The sequence below is a fragment of the Schistocerca americana genome, chromosome 3 (genome assembly GCF_021461395.2).
Source record: "Schistocerca americana isolate TAMUIC-IGC-003095 chromosome 3, iqSchAmer2.1, whole genome shotgun sequence".
Lineage (NCBI taxonomy): Eukaryota > Metazoa > Arthropoda > Insecta > Orthoptera > Acrididae > Schistocerca > Schistocerca americana.
In genome coordinates, this window is record NC_060121.1 from 497,838,563 (window position 1) to 497,860,484 (window position 21,922).

Genomic DNA, 21,922 nt, shown 5'->3' on the forward strand with positions numbered 1-21,922 from the left:
CATCACCTGTCACAATTCTTCCAAGAAATTCATCTCCACCATTCTCGTACTGTTCCAAAATTTCGCTGCATACCGTTTTTCTTGTTTCTTTGTGGCCACTGTCAACATCCTGGGAACACATCTAGCACAAACCTTTTTTAACGCCGACACTTTCAGTATTCTGCAAACACTTCCTTCCCCTATCCCAACGTAGCGTGACAATTAGTTCACTGTGATGCGTCCGTCGGCAGTCACCAATTCGTTAACTCTCCGCACATCGTCTGGAGTGTGTGCAGTACGAGATCTGCCGCTGCGAGGACAGTCCTCAATATTGCCGTGCCCGCTGTCATCACGTAACCTGCTTGGCCACCGACTAACAGTACTGCTATCGACAGCAGCATCTCCATACACCTTTTTCAACCTCTTGTGTATGTTTCCCACTGTCTCGTTTTCACAGCACACGAATTCTATGAGAGCACGTTGCTTCTGACGAACTTCAAATGTAGCAGCCAACTTGAAGACGTGCTGTGACGGCGCCACTCCCGGGAACAGGCTGAAATAAGTTTGAAAGCAAGCGGGAAGGATGTATCTACACATTGTAAAACTTTCATACATGTAGAATCAAAACTGTATTTTTACAAAAATAGTGTGCATTTGTTTTGGAGTGACCCGCGTTGAGAGCGATATCAAAAGTCGCCTCAACACGAAATCCAATTTACTCGTCTGTAAGAACGAAAGGATAAATGACTCTAAAGAACGCATAAGACAAGGCGTCCGCTCTATACCTTCGGAAATGTATGAAACAGCTGTGGCCTGTGTGGTCAAAAGACTTTGCTGATGCAATGAGAACAAAAAAGTACAGTTTGAAGATGTGCACAAGTTTCATTTAGACTTCAGTACATAATGTGTCTGCCGGCCGAAGTGGCCGTGCGGTTAAAGGCGCTGCAGTCTGGAACCGCAAGACCGCTACGGTCGCAGGTTCGAATCCTGCCTCGGGCATGGATATTTGTGATGTCCTTAGGTTAGTTAGGTTTAACTAGTTCTAAGTTCTAAGGGACTAATGACCTCAGCAGTTGAGTCCCATAGTGCTCAGAGCCATTTGAACCATAATGTGTCTCTATATTAAAATACACGACTGGCCATTAAAATTGCTACACCACGAAGATGACGTGCTACAGACGCGAAATTTAAGCGACAGGAAGAAGATGCTGTGATATGCAAATGATTAGCTTTTCAGAGCATTCACACAAGGTTGGCTCCGGTGGCGACACCTACAACGTGCTGACATGAGGAAAGTTTAAAACCGATTTCTCATACACAAACAGCAGTTGACCGGTGTTGCCTGGTGAAACGTTGTTGTGATGCTCAAAAATGGTTCAAGTTGCTCTGAGCACAATGGGACTTAACATCTGTGGTCATCAGTCCCCTAGAACTTAGAACTACTTAAACCTAACTAACCTAAGGACATCACACACATCCATGCCCGAGGCAGAATTCGAACCTGCGACCGTTACAGTCGCGCGGTTCCGGACTGAGCGCCTTAACCGCGAGACCACCGCGGCCGGCTGTTGTGATGCCTCGAGTAAGGAGGAGAAATGCGTACCGTCACGTTTCCGACTTTGATAAAGGTCGAATTATAGCCTGTCGTGATTGGGGTTTATTGTTTCGCGACATTGGTGCTCACGTTGGTCGAGATCCAGTGACTGTTAGCAGCGCCGGCCGAGGTGGCCGTGCGGTTAAAGGCGCTGCAGTCTGGAACTGTAAGACCGCTACGGTCGCAGGTTCGAATCCTGCCTCGGGCATGGATGTTTGTGATGTCCTTAGGTTAGTTAGGTTTAACTAGTTCTAAGTTCTAGGGGACTAATGACCTCAGCAGTTGAGTCCCATAGTGCTCAGAGCCATTTGAACTGTTAGCAGCATATGGAATCGGTGGGTTCAGGAGGGTAATACGGAGCGCCTTTCTGGATCCCAACGGCCTCGTATCACTAGCAGTCGAGAAGACAGGCATCTTATCCGCATGGCTGTAACGGATCGTGCAGCCACGTCTCGATCCCTGAGTCAACAAATGGGGACGTTTGCAAGACAACAGCCATCTGCACGAACAGTTCCATGACGTATGTAGCAGCATGGACTATTAGCTCGGAGACCATGGCTGTGGTTACCCTTGACGCTGTATCACAGCCAGGAGCGCCTGCGATGGTGTACTCAACGACGAACCTGGGTGCACGAATGGCAGAACGTCATTTTTTCGGATGAATCCAGGTTCTGTTTACAGCATCATGATGGTCGCATCCGTGTTTGGCGACATCTCGGTGAACGCACGTTGGAAGCGTGTATCCGTCACCGCCATACTGTCGTATCACCCGGCGTGATGGTATGGGGTGCCATTGGTTACACATCTCGGTCACCTCTTGTTCGCATTGACGGCACTTTGAACAGTGGACGTTACATTTTAGATGTGTTACGAACCGTGGCTCTACCCTTCATTCGATCCCTGTGAAACCCTACATTTCAGCAGGATAATGCACGACCGCATGTTGCAGGTCATGTACGGGCCTTTCTGGATACAGAAAATATTGGATTGCTGCCCTGGCCAGCACATTCTCCAGATCTCTCACCAACTGAAAACGTCTGGTCAATGATGGCCGAGCAACTGGCTCGTCACAATATGCCAGTCATTACTCTTGATGAACTGTGGTATCGTGTTGAAGCTGCATGGGCAGCTGTACCTGTACACGCCATCCAAGCTCTGTTTGAGTCAATGCCCAGGCGCATCAAGGCCGTTATTACGGCCAGAGGTGGTTGTTCTGGGTACTGATTTCTCAGGATCTATGCAGCCAAATTGCGTGAAAATGTAATCGCATGTCAGTTCTAGTATAATATATTTGTACAATGAATGCCCATTTATCATCTGCATTTCTTCATGGTGTAGCAATTTTAATGGCCAGTAGTCTAAATAAAATAAAACTAAATAATATTATAATAGTATTTTAAACATAGCTGCGCAACAGCAACGGTTCCATGTAATAAGATTAAAAACAGCCGACCAGTTGCAATGGATAAAGTAATCTTTACCTAGGTTTCGACAGATTTAAATCTATCTTCTTCAGAAGGCGGCAGTATTACATTAATATGGAATGATGTGTCATTGTCGTTGTTACAAATATCTGCATAGATCCATTAGCCCAAAATAAAATATAGCCCTGAAAATAGGGTTTGTCAAGTAAATAAAAATTAGTGCATGGAAGTTGCAGAGCTCACAAGCGAATATTATAATAACGATAAATAATAAAATAAAAGTCAATGCCATATAAGTTGCAAAATCGTTTTAGCCAACCCTGTGTGTTCAGTTTTCGCTTCTTATCCTGGCGGTGTACTACGATAACTCCACGGACACCACTTGCATGTCGTACAATAGCCACGGATGCTCCAGAGCAGTAAAAATGACTACACCGAGGGAGGAAAGCACAAATATACGAGCAGGGGGCGCGACGCCGAGAGGGAACACTGATCTTAACAGAACGAGGCCGCCTGGAACAAGGGACACGTGAGGCCGGCCCCGTGAGTTAGTGGCGGGGTGCACGCGGTCGGTCGGCCGCCCGTGATTTGCGGTGAGGTTGCGCTGCGCTGCGGTGCAGCGCGCAGGCGCGGCGCGGTCCGCTCAGTCCCGCGTCTCCGCGGGGCAGACAAGCGTAACGAGATGCCAAAACAGAAATAACGCGTGCGCCGTCGCCCTTATTTATGTCGAATTTGAAACAATGGCTGCAGGCTGTGGCATAAAGCGGGCGCCGAGGAGCGCCGGCCGGTAGCGTGCGCTCGCGCGCTGCGCCCTTGTCCTACAGGTCGCGGGTTCGCCTCCCGCGACCCCGCGCTGGCGACGGGCGCTGTCGCCGCGGAGGAAGGCAGGAGGCGGCGGTGGTGGCGACGGCGGCGGAGGGAGTAGGCGGCGGGCGGCGGCTGATGGATGACGTCCGCGGCCGGGGCGGCTGCCTACGCGCTTGTAGGCCACTGCCGCGGAGCGCCAGCCGTCAACCATTCGTCACTCCGAGCGACGCGCCGCAAAACTCGTGAAACGGAAAATTACAGCGGCCGCGGCTCGCCGAGGAGCATGTAGCACGCGCGCTCGCTGACGGGAAGCCCTGGGTGAGCAGTCGTTAACGAGCCGGTAACACAAGGCGTTCGGTTCGAGTGGCTGCTACGAGCGCGAACGGCCAACAAGTGATTGTCCGCCGGCGTGCGGGTCATTTCCAAACAGAGGCAGTGCTCAAATTGCGAGCTGTAAAACGCCACAATGAGACAGCGGAAAACGTGTTGCAGGTTGATGAACAGAAGGAAGGAAAGCTCAAGTTTTAAATTTCTCCTTTAAGAAATCGCTCACGTAGGGCTGTCGTACAAACACAGTGTCGTTCGATCGTTGCACAGACTCTCGTATGGACTGTTTGGAAACTAAAGCCGTCGTCACACGGCGCACAGGCGGGATAACTGACGTTGCGAGAGACAGCTGCGCCGGCACCCGGGACGAGCTGGTTAACGTGGTTTTGCGCTCTCAGCGCTCTACAGCGCAAGTCGTCGCTTAATCTGATTCGCAAGCAGCACAGTTTGTTCAGGAAAATGAACGAGCGTGGAATTCCTTGTTAAATGAAATCCCTTATTAAAACTCTCATTTCATCTCTTGTCCGTATGGAAGTCATGTTCTTCTGTCTGACATCTACAGAAATAAATATTTCGACATCCGTGAAGATGTAACTAGATGAAAAGGAAAGATACATGTCCAGGCACTAAGGACACTAACGCACAAAACTTCAGCGAAGAGAACAAACACATCGAGCGAGGTGGCGAGGTGGAGCAGTGGTTAGCACACTCGACTCGCGGTCTGTCCATCCTGACAGGTTTTCCGTTATTTCCCTAAATCGCTTCAGACAAATGCCAGTATCGTTCCTTTTGAAGAGCACGGCCAAGTCCTTCCCCATCCTTCCCTAATCCAAGTTCGTGCTCCGTCTCTAATGACCTTATTGTGGACGGGACGTTAGGCACTAATCTCCTCCTCCGAACAAACTCACTCATACAGCGCTATTTCTATTAATTTCATTAGAAAGTTCCACAACCTTATAGGAATCACGAAGGTGAAAAAAAAAAAAAAGACACAAACCCTCTACCAGTTCAACCTTTGTTCTATAAGGTGACATCTCTTCTGAGTACGCTACACTAAAATGCCTAAATTTATACTGGCGGCGATCTTTTCTTTTATGCTAAGATATTTTAAAGGCTTTAATCGCCAACATATTATTAACTGTCATTTAATTATAACAAATCTTAAGAAAAACGAGACGTTTTTCATGAATCTTCAATGTGCCGCTATCTTAAAACGGCTTACTTTAATAACACGTGACTTATAGAGCGAAAATTGTGGTATCAACGTTCGATACCACACTTGTTAGGGGTGGCAGATACCGACCGCGGTTCGCAATAGATATCGCTGGACCCGCTCCACGGCTTGTGACACGTATCTAGCAATCTATCGTCCGCTCTTGCTAGGGACGTCAACTAGGAATGTAGCATAGTCTTCAGCTGATAGGAAGCAACCTCTAACAAGGCGCTTAGTCAAGTATGGCATAATTAATGCCTCTCTAGATATCTGTTTGTAATTATATGTATGCAGCATATGAAGAAGCCCGTAACACAAGTACAATATATATTATTTTTTACCTACGGCTACTAATTGGTTCAAATGGCTCTGAGCACTATGCGACTTAACTTCTGAAGTCATCAGTCGCCTAGAACTTAGAATTAATTAAACCTAACTAACCTAAGGACATCACACACATCCATGCCCGAGGCAGGATTCGAACCTGCGACCGTAGCGGTCGCTCGGTTCCAGACTGTAGCGCCTAGAACCGCACGGCCACTTCGGCCGGCCGACTACTAATTATTTCAGCCGTTGCAGATACAGACTATGCAGCCAGTTCCTTACCGACTTCACTGTCAAAGCTGCAATGTATGTTTCTATTTAGAATAGGCCATCTGTCATCATAACAACTGACGACGACAATCATTACAAAAATAACTAAGTACGGAAACCGTTTAACCGCCAGCCTGACATTTCCCGTCTCATTACAACAACTTGTAGAGTCTTGTACCACAAGCAAACAAGGGAGAGGATGTTGTTATGGGTGGCCGCTATCCTCTTTCTACAACACAAATGCACACGTGATTAATACAGTTCTTTATTTACATAACTGCAACTATTTGCTTAACTGGAATAGAGACCATGCGTTGTGGTATAAGTTCATCAGCAATAGTCCTATTGCAGCCACTATCGGAAATCTTGCTATTCCAAACTTCAGTCTCACTGCTGGTCCCACTAAAGTCACTAATCTAGTGGATATGTACTGTCGTAGCCTGTGGTGAGCTGAGTCCCGCTCTGCGAGTGAATGACAAATGCCAAACTGGAGTGTGAGTTAGTGAGGCCCTCCGGTGAGCGACGGCGGCACAAATACTTGCTGTCGACAGGGCGTTGGCGGTTCGTTGCTTGCCGGTATGTCTCTGGCCTCTTTCGTGACAAGCGCGCTTGATCCAGCGCCTATTTATCGAGTTTTACGTTTCATCTCTGTCTACTGGTGTGCTGGTGACAGCTTATGCCATCAAAAAAATCGTACCAATAACATTTGTTCCTCCAGAGATTCAATGTCCTGGCGCTTAGAAACAGCATATATTCTTAGGGTGTATAGCATAACATAAAACCCACCGAATATAGGCTTCTATTGATCACGACAGATACAATACGGCGTCTAGCTTTCTGCTTCTGACATAGGGGCCGTTTTTACTGTCCGCCGGTTTGCGTGGGTAGTTGCCGTAATATCGCAGTACTCACTACGTGTTTCACGTGACGAAATGGTAGACGAATGGTAGAGCACTTAACCACTAAATGCAAAGGTCTCGCGGTCGGTTGCCCTTATGGCATACAATTTTAATTGCACACGAAGTTTCATATGAGCACACACTCCCCTTCAGAGTGAAAATTCACTCTGGATATCATTACTTATCTGTCCACACTGACTGCTGAACTGATGTCATGTCTGTAATGTGATATCAAAAATGGCTCTGAGCACTATGGGACTTAACATCTGTGGTCATCAGTCCCCTGGAATTTAGAACTACTTAAACCTAACTAACCTAATGACATCACACACATCCATACCCGAGGCAGGATTCGAACCTGCGACCGTAGCAGTCGCGCGGTTCCGGACTGCGCGCCTAGAACCGCTAGACCACCGCGGCTGGCAATGTGATATCTGGTAGCAATAAATTAGAAAAATAGCTGATTTTTCTCTGGAACAATAAATTAGATAAATAGTTGTTTTTTTCTCTTCCACTTTATATCTGCAGTGCTTGTGAACTAGTTTCAAACAATAATATTTTATAAGACAACAATATGTCCTTTGCGTCCAGCAGCACTATAGATGTTGACCTGTTGTTAAGTCAAAATACTGGTACGATGTGGCTCTTCACGCTTGTCCATCTCGTGCAAGCCGCCTCAGCTCACTATGACTACTACAATCTACGCCAGCTTGCACCTGCTTACTGCAGTTAAATCTTGGTCTCCCTCTACAAAGCCTCGATGCCTCCGCATGTGTTCTGTCAAACAATCGCTTCCTTTAGTCATATCGTAACCTCTCGTTAGTTGGCCTATCAACCCATCTCGTCCATACCGTTCTTCTGTAGCATCTCCATTGGAAAAGCTTCTATTGTGTTTACCTGTACTGATTATCGTCCACAGTTCATTTCCACGTAAGGGTAAACTCAAGATAAAGACTTTCTCCAAAGATTTGTTAAAAGTTCGATACTGAGTCATCCACAATCGGGGTTATGTAAATTGTTCATAAGTGAAACTTCCGCTACAGTTGTACAAAATTTTCATTTCCTAAGTCTTGCACAATCTAGTCCAGCGCCTTCTCTAAAGAAGCGAAAATACACTCCTGGAAATTGAAATAAGAACACCATGAATTCATTGTCCCAGGAAGGGGAAACTTTATTGACACATTCCTGGGGTCAGATACATCACATGATCACACTGACAGAACCACAGGCACATAGACACAGGCAACAGAGCATGCACAATGTCGGCACTAGTACAGTGTATATCCACCTTTCGCAGCAATGCAGGCTGCTATTCTCCCATGGCGACGATCGTAGAGATGCTGGATGTAGTCCTGTGGAACGGCTTGCCATGCCATTTCCACCTGGCGCCTCAGTTGGACCAGCGTTCGTGCTGGACGTGCAGACCGCGTGAGACGACGCTTCATCCAGTCCCAAACATGCTCAATGGGGGACAGATCCGGAGATCTTGCTGGCCAGGGTACCTTCTAGAGCACGTTTGGTGGCACGGGATACATGCGGACGTGCATTGTCCTGTTGGAACAGCAAATTCCCTTGCCGGTCTAGGAATGGTAGAACGATGGGTTCGATGACGGTTTGGATGTACCGTGCACTATTCAGTGTCCCCTCGACGATCACCAGTGGTGTACGCCCAGTGTAGGAGATCGCTCCCCACACCATGATGCCGGGTGTTGGCCCTGTGTGCCTCGGTCGTATGCAGTCCTGATTGTGGCGCTCACCTGCACGGCGCCAAACACGCATACGACCATCATTGGCACCAAGGCAGAAGCGACTCTCATCGCTGAAGACGACAGGTCTCCATTCGTCCCTCCATTCACGCCTGTCGCGACACCACTGGAGGCGGGCTGCACGATGTTGGGGCGTGAGCGGAAGACGGCCTAACGGTGTGCGGGACCGCAGCCCAGCTTCATGGAGACGGTTGCGAATGGTCCTCGCCGATACCCCAGGAGCAACAGTGTCCCTAATTTGCTGGGAAGTGGCGGTGCGGTCCCCTACAGCACTGCGTAGGATCCTGCGGTCTTGGCGTGCATCCGTGCGTCGCTGCGGTCCGGTCCCAGGTCGACGGGCACGTGCACCTTCCGCCGACCACTGGCGACAACATCGATGTACTGTGGAGACCTCACGCCCCACGTGTTGAGCAATTCGGCGGTACGTCCACCCGGCCTCCCGCATGCCCACTATACGCCCTCGCTCAAAGTCCGTCAACTGCACATACGGTTCACGTCCACGCTGTCGCGGCATGCTACCAGTGTTAAAGACTGCGATGGAGCTCCGTATGCCACGGCAAACTGGCTGACACTGACGGCGGCGGTGCACAAATGCTGCGCAGCTAGCGCCATTCGACGGCCAACACCGCGGTTCCTGGTGTGTCCGCTGTGCCGTGCGTGTGATCATTGCTTGTACAGCCCTCTCGCAGTGTCCGGAGCAAGTATGGTGGGTCTGACACACCGGTGTCAATGTGTTCTTTTTTCCATTTCCAGGAGTGTATGTTAAGACGTGAATCTTGTGTTGAGGAGGGCGATGGACTAGAGCAGGTGCAACTGTAAATTAAAACCGTATGTCCGAACAGTAAGGCCCATGAAAATGCTACCAGTATTACAAAACCAAATAAAGGAAAAAGCTATATGTAGGCAGCAATGAACATACCTAAAACCAGTATAAAGTGTATATGACAAAGTTATTTTAAAAGGTAGCACACATGCAGTGCAATGCTCCTCGGGGGGGGACGGAAAGGTGACCACGCTAAAACCACCTTTCAAACGTGACCGACGTAAGTCAACCGTATGTTGCAATCGCTGGCGAGGACCTAGAATTTAAATTAACCCAAATATCTTCTCCGGTTCCGGTTCTTGAGGAATAATGGACTGCTGTTCATCCACAGACATTCAGACACCTCAAAGAAAGTGTCCCAAGCGGAACTCAAGCCGTCATAAAGGCGAAGAGTGGACACACCCTTTATTAATGTCCAATAGTAGGTGCCCGGATACTTTTCATCAAGTAGTGTAACTGTAGAAAGCAACAAGAAATTGAACGAAGAGGTGAAATCAATAACAAGAAATGCAAGAGGAAATTTTTTCGTCAAAACTCTGAAGAAGTACAGTGTATACTAGCAAGCTAAGAAAAGCTTTATTGTGACTAGTTCCAGAGTTCTGCTTCCAGCGTTTTGTAATCAGGTTGGACAATCGATAGACGTTTCAGGAATACAGAGCCTTACTACAAGAACCAAATGTATATGAAAGAGTCATCGCAGAGACCTGTATAACGATGACGGTCACCAAAGGAAAAAGACAGAACACTGGAGTGATCATCAAAGAAACTATATGTGCTTAGCAGAGCTCATACATAGTTAATAACATCTACATCTAAATCTACAGCTACATCTTCATAGGTACTCGGCAGGCCACCATAAGGTGCATGGGGAGGGTACCATGTACCATTACTCGTCATTTCACCTCCTGTGCCCCTCCTAAAAAACTACTGCCTACACGCCTGCGTATGAGCCCTAATTTCCCGTATCTTGTCTTCGTGGTCCTTACGCTCGATGTATGTTGCCGGCAGCAGAATCGTTCAGCAGTCAGCTTCAAACACCAGCTGTCTAAATTTTCTCAATAGTGTTTCCCGAAAAGAACGCCGCCTTCCCCCCAGGAGTTCCCATTTGAGCTCTCGAAGCATCCCCGTAACACTTAAGTTTTGTTGGAACTCACCGGTGACAAACGTAGCACTACTCCTCTGAATTGCTTCGATGTCTTTCTTTAACCCGACCTGGTTAGGTCCTATAAATTGTCTCCTTTACAGGCAAACCACTCTTTCCTAAAATTTTCGCAAAAAACCGAAGTCTACCATGCGCCTTCCCTACCACAGTTTTCACATGCTCGTTCCACCTTATATCTCTTTGCAACGTCACTCCCAGATATTTAAACGACTTGACTATGTCAAGCTGAACTAGTAATACCGTATCCGAAAATTACATGTTTGTTCTTCCTACTCATCCAAGGCATCATCAGCAAACAATAGCAGATTGCTGCCCACCCCGTTCGCCAAATCATTTATGTATATAGGAAACAACAGCGGACCTATCGCACTTCCCTGGGGCACTCCTGACGATACCCTTGTCTCTGATGAACACTCACCGTCGAGGACAACATTCTGGGTTCTATTATTTAAAAAATCTTCGAGCCACTCACATATCTGTGAACTTATTCCATATCCTCGTACCTTCGTTAACAGCCTGCGATGGGGCAGCGTGTCGGATGTTTTCCTGAAATCTAGAAATATGGAATCTGCCTGTTTCCCTCCATCAATAGTTCTCAGTATATCATATGAGCAAAGAGCAATCTGAGTTTCGCACAATCGATGCTTTCTAAAACCAAGCCGATTCGTTGACATAAGGTGCTCACCGTCAAGAAAGTTTATTGTATTCGAACAGAAAATGTTATGAACCGTTCTGCAGCAAACAGAAGTTAAGGAAATTGGTCTGTAATCTTGTGGGTCCGTTCTTTTAACTTTCTTGCGTGCTGGAGCCACCTGCGCTTTTTTCCAGTCGTTTTGGACTTTGTGCTGGGCGAGCTTGATAAGTGTCCAATGCCGTAGAGTTTGTAAAATCATACTGGGATTCCATCCGCACCTGGTGATTTATTTCTTTTCAAATCTTTAAATTGCTTCTCTACACCAGGTATGCTTATTTCAATGTCGTCCATACGATAGTCTCTCCGATGGTTAAATGACGATATGATTGTACGGTTCTCCTGCGTGAACGATTTCTTGAACGTGAAATTTAAAATTTCGGCTTTCGTTTTGCTATCTTCAACTGCCACACCAGACTCATCAACAAGGGACTGAAAGGAAGCCTTAGACCCGCGTAGAGATTTTATATACGACCAGGAATTTTCTGGGTTTTTCTGCCAGTTCTTTTGCTAAGGCGTGACGGTGGTAATTGTTGTATGCTTCGCGCATAGATCTTTTCACAGACGTGCGAATCTCTACTAACCTTCGCTTGTCGTCGTTTGTGCGTCCCGGTTTGAACCTAGAGTGCAGCAGCTTCTGCATCTTCAACATCTTATGCATTTCGTTACTAAACCATGGTGGGTCTTTCCCATCCTTTACCCATTTACTCCAGATCACGATTTAGAATCTGCTTGAACTTTGCCCATTATTCCTCTACATCTACCTTACTGGTATTAAGTGATGCCAGTTCACTGTTGGTTGGTTGATTGGGGGAGGGGACCTAACAGCTGGGTCATTAGTACCATCGGATTAGGGAAGGGCCGTGCCATTTCAAAGGAACCATCCTGGCATTTGCCTGAAGCGATTTAGGGTAATCACGGAAACCCAAATCAGCATGGCCAGACACGGGTATGAACCGTCGTTCTCCCGAGTGCGAGTCCAATGCCGTAACCACTGCGCCACCCCGCTCAGTAAATCCACTGTCTAATTAAGATGTTCATAGCTGCTTATCAGCTCTATCCAGCAGAGACACCCTCCTAGCCTTCTTGACTGATTTATTAACTTTCGTAATCGTCGATAAGGTCCGGCCTATTTGTAGCTATAATCCAAGATATCATTTTCAAGATATAATTATCAAGGTCTAAGATAACATCCTGCGAAAAACCGGAACTGTAATCATTTAGATCAAATCTAAGAAAAGTGTACGAGTGATGGTTAACAAGTCATCAATCGCTATCTAGGTAAATACATTCCAAGAACGTCAACAGAAGATTACAAAGAACAACTTTGGTTTATACGGGAGAATTTAGAGAGCACAGAGATTGTCGGATCCTCGCTGAAAAAGAGAATCAAGGAAAACTGATACAGAAAATTTAGTGAAAACTTCTGCATCCATAAGGGTGGCTACAAGTGAAACAAATAACTACTTCTACATACGAGTCATTACGAAATATTTATCAGAAAATCCCTTGATCTTGTACTACCTAAAGTAAATAAGGGAATCTGAGTTTTGTGTCCAGTCACTCGAGTATTACTCCCGTATTCAACTTGAACAGAATAGGCAGAGGTCACACTTATTACTCTCCGCATTCAAAAATGTTTTGACGAATAAGAATCCTACAACCACAGCAGTGTTTGACATCAGCACAAAGTAACAAATGAGAGAAACTCAACTCTGAACAAAACAACAGCTGGGATTAATTTAGTATTAAGTTACACACTGAATACTCTAAAAAAATATCCTCTTTTTGCAACTCGTATTCATCGAGATATTCGAGCGCAGCGTATAATCGTAGGAAACGTAAAAGATCGCTGGTAGTTCCGCTCATAAGAGGATCAACAAACGTATGTACAGAATTAGAAGTACATACCAACAATACTGACACGCATCCACCTCATAATATTGCGGAGTATTCTATCGTCGAACACTTGACGTTCCCGGAGGGAAAGAAAAAATTACTGGTGTGGAACACTTTACTATGTTTTCAGACAATTAAACCAACAAACTGAAGACTGATGTGAATAGGCAAATTCTCTTTACATATATTTTCGAAATGATTCCAACACTGTACCATAATGTCAACTGTTAACCAAGAAACGACTTCATAAATGCATGATTAGCTCAAAAAATCATTTACCAGTAATATATTCATTGGTGAACATTGAAAATAATCAAAATTACGTTTCCAAGAAAGCAAAAAAGGGCCGTTGATACCCTCGACACACCAAACGGAATGAATCATCATTTTCAAACTGATCTCTTATGATATTGATACCGACAGATAGGTGTCATCGCTGTGTGACGGTCAAACGACTAAAACAGTATTCATGCTTGTCTTGAATGGGAGCTTTGGAAAAACGTCAGACAATGACATTATGAGGAGCCCAAGTCACAGCGATTTGCCATTTGCAAAAGGTATGAGATTGTTCTCATTAGCATGTGTGGTAACCATGGACGACAGTGCAAACTCGGTAACGTAATCCCATGCTGGCCACAAGGTAGGTAACGTGTTGTTCTGGCAGGGCGTTCCATTCCTCCGAAAGCTCGTTTGTCAACTACTGGAAGGTGGTAGTGCATTTTGACATGCTGCAATGCATCTCACCAAAGTATTCGACACATGCTCCATGAGATTTAAGTCGGGGAACTGAGGGCGAGGAGAAGGAAGTGGAGGAGGAGATGGTAGGGGGAACGGGGGAGGCAGTCCATTCACCGAACATCCTGTCGTTCCAAGAGTTCCTCCACCTGCACCCGTTGTCATCCGTAGACTGAGGAATCAGTACACCCATGCAACACTATGCTTCCTCACAGCCTAACACCTGGACCATCAAAACAGTCGACAATGTTCCTGGGTGCATTACGTGTTCTCACATCTGACATAAGAAGTTACAACCAGCATTGTAAACACTTGCCGTGGTCCACGTGTTGCGGGAAAGCATATAGCAGGGAGCAGTGGGGAGACTATCGTAATACGTCCACATATACCAGCGACTTCCAGCAGTTAAAACCGCGCTGGTAATTCCCTACCACAGGAACTAATTAGCGACCATGTGGCCAGCAAGGTGCAGATCATGAATGTCGTCTGTGCTGATCACACACCTATTAAGAACATTTCCCGCTGTTTTTAATGTCCAGAGATCACCGCGAATCCCGTTGACTTCATTGTAATTATTGTGTTCAAATAAACATTTCATTTCTGTTATTCTCGATGCCTATTTCTTTCAGTTGCTTTCTGTACTGTACTGCAGCAATTCTATCGAAGTTTTATCGAGTTTTGTTACCTGGCAGTGAGGCATCATACGAAAGTTACTTTCGTTCCTAAGCTTAGCACAGCAGCGTAGTACGAAGATCCAGTGACGAATTCGTGTTATTTGGGAGCATTCATGCAGAAGGGTAGAGCAGCTTTAAAGAAAGCCGTATAAAAGACGATAGATCCTCATATTTCGATCCTTACTGTGGTATCGTCCAGAGAGCACGGCGGCACGTCAAATTCGGCAAAGCACGTCGATACCGCAGACGTTACCGCTGTCTCGCTGCAATCTCCTACGACGAATGGGAGGCGCTTCTGAACACAACGCCCCCCTTCTTAGAATAGCAGCGTCCTCACACTGGAGGTCAAATAGAGCTGAGCATGGAAGTGCTCTGGCCCCGTTCGTGGTCTCGTCTGAAGGAGTCAGCATCGTAGAATAGGATGGACTTGTACTTTAGTACATGGTGAACATTTCACCTTAGTATATTAACACACGCTTTGCTGCTGAATGACAGTTGTAAATTACTCAGCACCCTCCGGGAAAAGAAGTGTGTCAAAGTTAAGTAAATCTTTTATCCATTCTTGTAATAATATTTCATGTATTATGGTTCCTACGTGCCACCTCAATGAGCAATCATAAAACCCAGAGTAATGGGAGAACGACTGTAGTCTCGTCTCCACACGTACTACGCAGTAGACACGGGTCAAATTCAGAGACGTGCTGCCAGAATCATAACAGGTTTCTACGGCTAAGTTATTATTATTATTATTATTATTATTTTCTTTTTTTGACTGCGAAATAAGCACGCATGACAGTAGGCACGGGTCATATTCAGAGACGTGCTGCTAGTATCATAACGGGTTTGTAGGGTTAATTTTTTTTATTTTCTCCTGTGAAACGGAATGTGTGCTACTTTGGAAACTTCCAGCTAGGTTAAAACTGTGTGGTGGACTTGTACCCGAACCCAGAACCTTGCCTGCCTCGGGCAATGCTCTTGCTAACAGAGCTAGTGAGACACGATTAACGACCCTCCTTCACAGTTCTACCTTCATCGGAAAGCGAAATAACGCTTCCATGCTCGAGTCCAAGACCGACACGCAGTTTTAATCTGCCAATCTGTTTCACTGTAACAGGTTGGTGCAGCTCATATATGTGAGATGCCCAAAAAAGCAGTTAACATTGGTGCGAATTAGCCTCGACCGTGAACTGTACCGCAGCTTATGGAGTACGTGGTAAACTATGGATGAAGTCGTGCAGGGAAGCTGCTTCTGCCGCTACTAGAAACGTCGTTCAGTGACCTTTAACTAGCACGAGACAATTGTGAGGCTGCCAGCCAAGGCTATATGGGAACTGGGGATGTAGCCATCTCCAACGCAGGCCTTGTCACTTTCACCACTTAGGTACTTTTCTCCGGAACCTGTCAAGCAGCAGCTGCAGGATGGTAGGGGAAGGTCGGCAGGGGGGAGGGGGGAGGGGGGAGGAGGAAGGAGCCGTCACTGCTAGTCAGTGCACCTCAGGCGCTGAGCCGCAGGCTTGTGTGTATGTTGGTGGATGCTGCAGCCGGTCTCCGGCAGAGAAAGCCCCCGGGTGGAAAGCCGGCAGAGGTCGCGGGCGGTAAAAGCGCGCGCCGCGTCCCAGCGCGGCCGGGCCACCGGAGCGCCTCGCCTTCCTGCTCTGCCCCGCGCACGCGCTCGCCGAGTACTTTCTAGCGCCCTTCGCCCGTAGGGGCCTTCTCACTCGCCCCGGTTCACGGCAGAGGCTCCCTCCTAATTTTCAATTTTCTGGTCGTCTCGGGGCGGTTCTGCGGAGCGCGCTCGCTGCGGCAGAGGTCGGCCGGAGCGCGGCCCGCGCGGCGCCGGCTTCCGGCTGGTGTTTTGAGTGTCTGACTGCGGGCGCCGCGAGAACGGCGAACGGCGCCGCCGCGAATAAAGCTGCCAGTCGCTCACCTCAGCAGACGCGGGGCCAACGTGGTTACGGGAAGGAAAACAAACTGGACAATCAATCAGTGACGCCCTTTTCTTTGCGTCATCAGTCTTCTGACGGGTTTGAAGTGGCCCGCCAAAAATTTATCTCCTTCTCATTCCGAAGTAGCAATTGCAGCATACGTCCTCAATTATACTGAAGTGACAAAAATAAATGATAATTAATTAAAACCCTCAGCTGCTGACAGATGTTGTTGATATAACTCAATGAGGACAGCTGAAATTGTGTGCCCCGACCGGGACTCGAACCCGGGATCTCCTGCTTACATGACAGACGCTATATCCATCTGAGCAGCCGAGGACACAGATGAATAGCGCGACTGCAGGGACTTATCCCTTGCACGCTTCCCGTGAGACGCACAGCTGTCCACAATTCTACATATGTAATATACTTAATAGATATTTGCCCATCCACTCATTACTCTCGCACACTTTAGCGATTCCCGTAAGAGTTAGGGCTACCTGTGCGCTATCGCCGTCGATGTATACCAACAACATCTGTCGGCAACTGATGGTTTCAATTAATTATCATTTATTCTAGAGAAAGCTGCACGGTCATCAATAGTATCTGTTCTTTCATTACAGTCTTCATATGAAGTGAGAAAAGTCATCGGATAGCGATAAGCGGTTCTAGGCGCTTCAGTCTGGAACTGCGCGACCGCTACGGTCGCAGGTTCGAATCCTACCTCGGGCATGGATGTGAGTGATGTCCTTAGGTTAGTTAGGTTTCAGTAGTTCTAAATTCTAGGGGACTGATGACCTCAGATATTAAGTCCGATAGTGCTCAGAGCCATTTGAACAATTTTTTGATAGCGATGTGGACACACTCAGATGTCGGTAAGATCGCCTACACAAGTATAACAAGGCAGTGCATGGGCTGAGCTGTCGTTTGTACTCGGGTGATTCATACGTAAAGGTTTACGACCTGATTATCGCAGCGCGATGGGAATTAAAAGACTCTGAACGCGGAATGGTAGTTGGAGCTAGACGCTTGGATCATTCCATATCAGAAATCGTTAGGAAATTCAATATTCCCAGACCCACAGCTTCATCAGTGTCATACCAAAATTCAGGGATTAGGTCTCACCACAGACAAAGCAGTGGCCGACAGTATTCGCTCAACGACCGAGAGCATCGTCGTTTGCGTAGAGTTGTAATTGTTAACAGACAAGCAACACTGCTTAAAATAACAGCTTAAATAAAATGTGAGGCATACGACGAACGTATCCGTTAGGATAACGAGGCGAAATTTCGCATTAATGGGCTATGCCAGCAGACGACCGACGCGGAGTGCCTTTGGTAGCAGCACAATATCGTATGCAACACCTCTCTTCGGCTCGTGATGATTTCGGTTGAACCCTAGATAACTGGAGTATCGATTTCATTTGGTAAGAGCTGACGGTAGGGCTCGAAAGTGGCGCACACTCCGCGAATCCATGGATCCAACTTGTCAAAAAGGCACTGTGGAAGCTGATGATGCCTACATATTGGAGCGGGCTGTGTTTACATAGAGTGTACTGGGTCCTCTAGTCCATCTGAACCTATCATTCTTTGGAAATATTCATGATCTTCGCGTTTCCAAACAAAGAGGTAATTTTTGCGGATGAAAATGCACCATGTCACAGCTCCACAGTTGTTCGCGAATGGTCTGAAGAAGTTTCTGAACAACTCGAGCCACACATATCGCCACATATACCACCAAAAATTAATCCCATCGAACATTTATGGGACGTAATCAAGAGGTCAGTCCGTGCACAAAGTCCTACACCAGCAACATTTTCGCGATTATGGACGACTATAGACGTAGCATGGCTCAGTAATTCAGCAGGGTCCTCCAGCGACTTGTTGAGCTCATGCCCCGTCGGGCTGATGCAGTATGCCAGGCAAAAGGAGGTCCGATACGATATTAGGATGTATCCGATAACTTGTGTTACCTCTGCGTATTTTGTGGATGTATTCCATTTCTTTCTTCCTCTATAGCTTTCAGCCTCTGCAGCTCCCTGTAGTACCATGGAGGCTGTTCCCTTTTGTCTTAACAGATGTACTATCTTCCTGTCCCTTCTTCTCGTCAGCGTTTTCCATATATTCCTTTCCACGTCGATTCTGCGGAGAACCTCCTCATTCCTTACTTTACCAGTCTACTTACTTTTCAGCACTTTTCTGTAGCACCACATCTCAAACGCTTCCATTCTCTTCTGTTCTTCTGGTCAGCCTTTCCCACACTCAGATCGCGGGGTGATCGGAGGGAGGGGAAGGTGAAAATCGAAGAAAGTAATGAAAAGTAAGAGAAACGAGAAAAACAAACAGGTCAACATCAGTCTTTGGATTATGTAGTCGAAATTAAGGCATTCTACTACCACGACAGCAAAATCACCTGTGATGGACGGAGCAACGAGGGTATAAAAAGAAGACTAGCGTTGGCAGAAAAAGGGCGTTCTGGGTCAACAGAAGTCGGCAAGTATCAAACATAAGCCTTAATTTGAGGAATTTCTTAGACTGTAGGTCTGGATCATAGCATTGTGTGATGGTGAAACATTTCTGATCCGAGCATTTCGTTCTTGGTCATCCACTCTTGTTGTTTCCTCACGGTTCTTGTACGTGTTGTATATTACCCGTCTTTCCCCTATAGCTTACTACTATTTTTCCTTGAATTTCGAACATCTGCGCCATTTTACATTGTCGGACGCTCTTTTCAGGTCGGTAAGTCCTATGAACATACTTTGAGTTTTTTTCAGTCTTGTTTCCATTACACTGGCCAACAATGAAAATATTTCGGGCTCAAAAATAGTTAATTCTTCTGTATTTCCATCTGCTGAACTAAAAATTCCCCATAAAAATGGCAGATTAGCTCTTACTGTGGAGAAAAATAATTTTTAATTTTTATCATTTACATTTCTCGTTTAGGGGAAATTTTTTTACGGAATTGTCATGTGTCCAATAACAAATCGCAAATCTTCTTAAGCTGTTTGTACGTCATAAACGTTGATACTGTTGCTGTGACTGTGAGTTTAGTATAGTTTCTGTTGCAGTTAAAGCAGAATTTCTGGTTTGAGATTGCTTTTTTAGCAAAAAATTCGTAAAAATGTGTAAATAAGGTAAATGTTCCATTTATGGTGAAATAACATTTTCATCACATAAACGCAATCTAACGCCTCTTGTGAAGACTGCTTGTCAATGTTATTTCAGTATGAAAGTAGGGGACCAGGATAAGTCTTGGGCTCCACATATACGTTTCAACGCATGTTCAGTTACACTGCGAGAATGGCTGAAAACTAAGAAATTCTGTTGTGCCTACGGTTTGGCTGGAGCCTACAAACCATACAGGTGACTACTATTTCTGCTTGATTCCATCTATAAAGGAAGGATTGTCTACGAAGAAAAAGAAGATCAGTACCCGACTCTTCGATCTGCTAATCGACCCATTCCGCATTTAGATACTTTACCAGTTCCTACTCCACCCGAAAATTGTGTATTTGAAGTAGAAAATGAAGACAGTGTGAAACAAGAAGAAAAACAAGAAGAAGAACTAAACAAGACTTCCACATCCCGTGACCCTGATTTTGAGGGGAAATATGCTAAACCGCACAGACTGAGTCAAGAGAAATTGAGTGATCTTATTAGAAACCTTGACCTGTCAAAGGAGGAGCCACATATTCTAGGGTCTCGACTACAGCAATGGAATCGTCTCGAAAATGGTGTCACAGTCTCACAGTACAGGAAACCCCATGTGGAACTGCTTCCTTTTTGGAAAAGAAAAACAGTCTTGTTGTTTCCTGAGACATTAATGGCTTGATGAAATCTTTGAATTTGAACCATGATCCAGTTAAATGAAGGCTATTCATAAACTCCTCCAAGGTCTGAAAGCTGTCTTATTTCACAATGACAATGGTCTACTTTCTATTCCTGTTGGTCATGCAGTTCACGTGAGGGAGATATATACAAATATGACAGCCCTTTTGGACTCAATCAAATATCATGAACACTACTGGAAAATCTGTCATGATTTAAAAGTCATTGCCTTAGACTTAGGAATTTATTTATTTATTTATTGCCAAATTATAGACTTGTTACCTGGTGTTTTAAAACAGGTGCTACATCTTACAATTTTCGTTATTTCATCTTTTTGCAATTTTTTTCTTTTGTTTTCTCTACAACATTTACAAAGAATAATAATTTTCAAAATAACAATAGCTTAAGGTTGAAATACAAAAAAAATGTTGTTTTTTAAGAAGAATACAAAAAGATGATAGGATAGAGGAGAGATCATCGAATGTGATCACCATCACCGAATGTGACTGACGGTGAAAACCTCTAAACAGTGGACTTACTTTCAAAACCTTTTCTTAAACAATTTAATCACACTATGTGAGCGTGGAAGTAGTTGCCAGGGAGTAACTGATGGAAACAAATTAAATTTCAACAAATGGAAATTTTAATCCTAAAAGCCCTTTTTTTAAACAGATTTAAAATTGTTATCAGAAAGCACACTGTAAATATCAAGTTACGATTTATTCAGAGGCAGAAATAACAATTTTTTTATAGTATGAGCCTTCGGGCTGAGAACCTTGCCGCTCCCTTTTAACACGGCCGTAGTCATGACCGCTCACTACAACCTCTGAAAGACTACACTGGTGCAAATCTGCAGCACACCAGATTACTTTAAACTAAAAATTTTAACAACTCACACAAACACATGAACTATGTACCCCGTAAGAGGGATGGAAATGGTACAAAACACTCACATTAAAAATTATTTGCCACCGAGAGTGCAACTTGTTTTTAAAATAACTCTTACGGTGGAAGTGTGGCAACTGTATATACTAAAATGACCATTTAAATAAAACCCATGAAATGCAGCTTTACATAAAATGTACGAACATGCTCTACGTTGCACATATACCACCTCGCAAGATGATAGGCAAGATAAACACATATTTCAGGTATTCGGCCTTTACACCTTAAGCAATAAATTCGTTAACACCGAATCCGACAAACATGACAGAGGCAGCTATTAACGTACGCCAGACCGACAGACACACGGACAGACACCAACTGCCTAACAAATGCGGACGAGAGACAGACGAGCAAGCTGGGGACGAGAGACTGTCCAAGAACACAAGTAGAATTTAACAAGTAAGTGAAACAACGTATCACGAATCACTTAAGCTTTAACAAACTGCGATGTCTGGCGAAGACCTGGCGCACTACGCCCAAAACGCTCTACCGAACCGTCCGCTGCTAGCCGCTTCAACGGATGCATGAAGGCGCGCCAATCTCCCGTCTCACGGCGTCGCAGCTCGCGCCGGCCAGACCGATGTCGTGGGTTGACTCCTTTTGCTCTCGTGTCGGCCGCGAAGTCACTACCCCTCGCT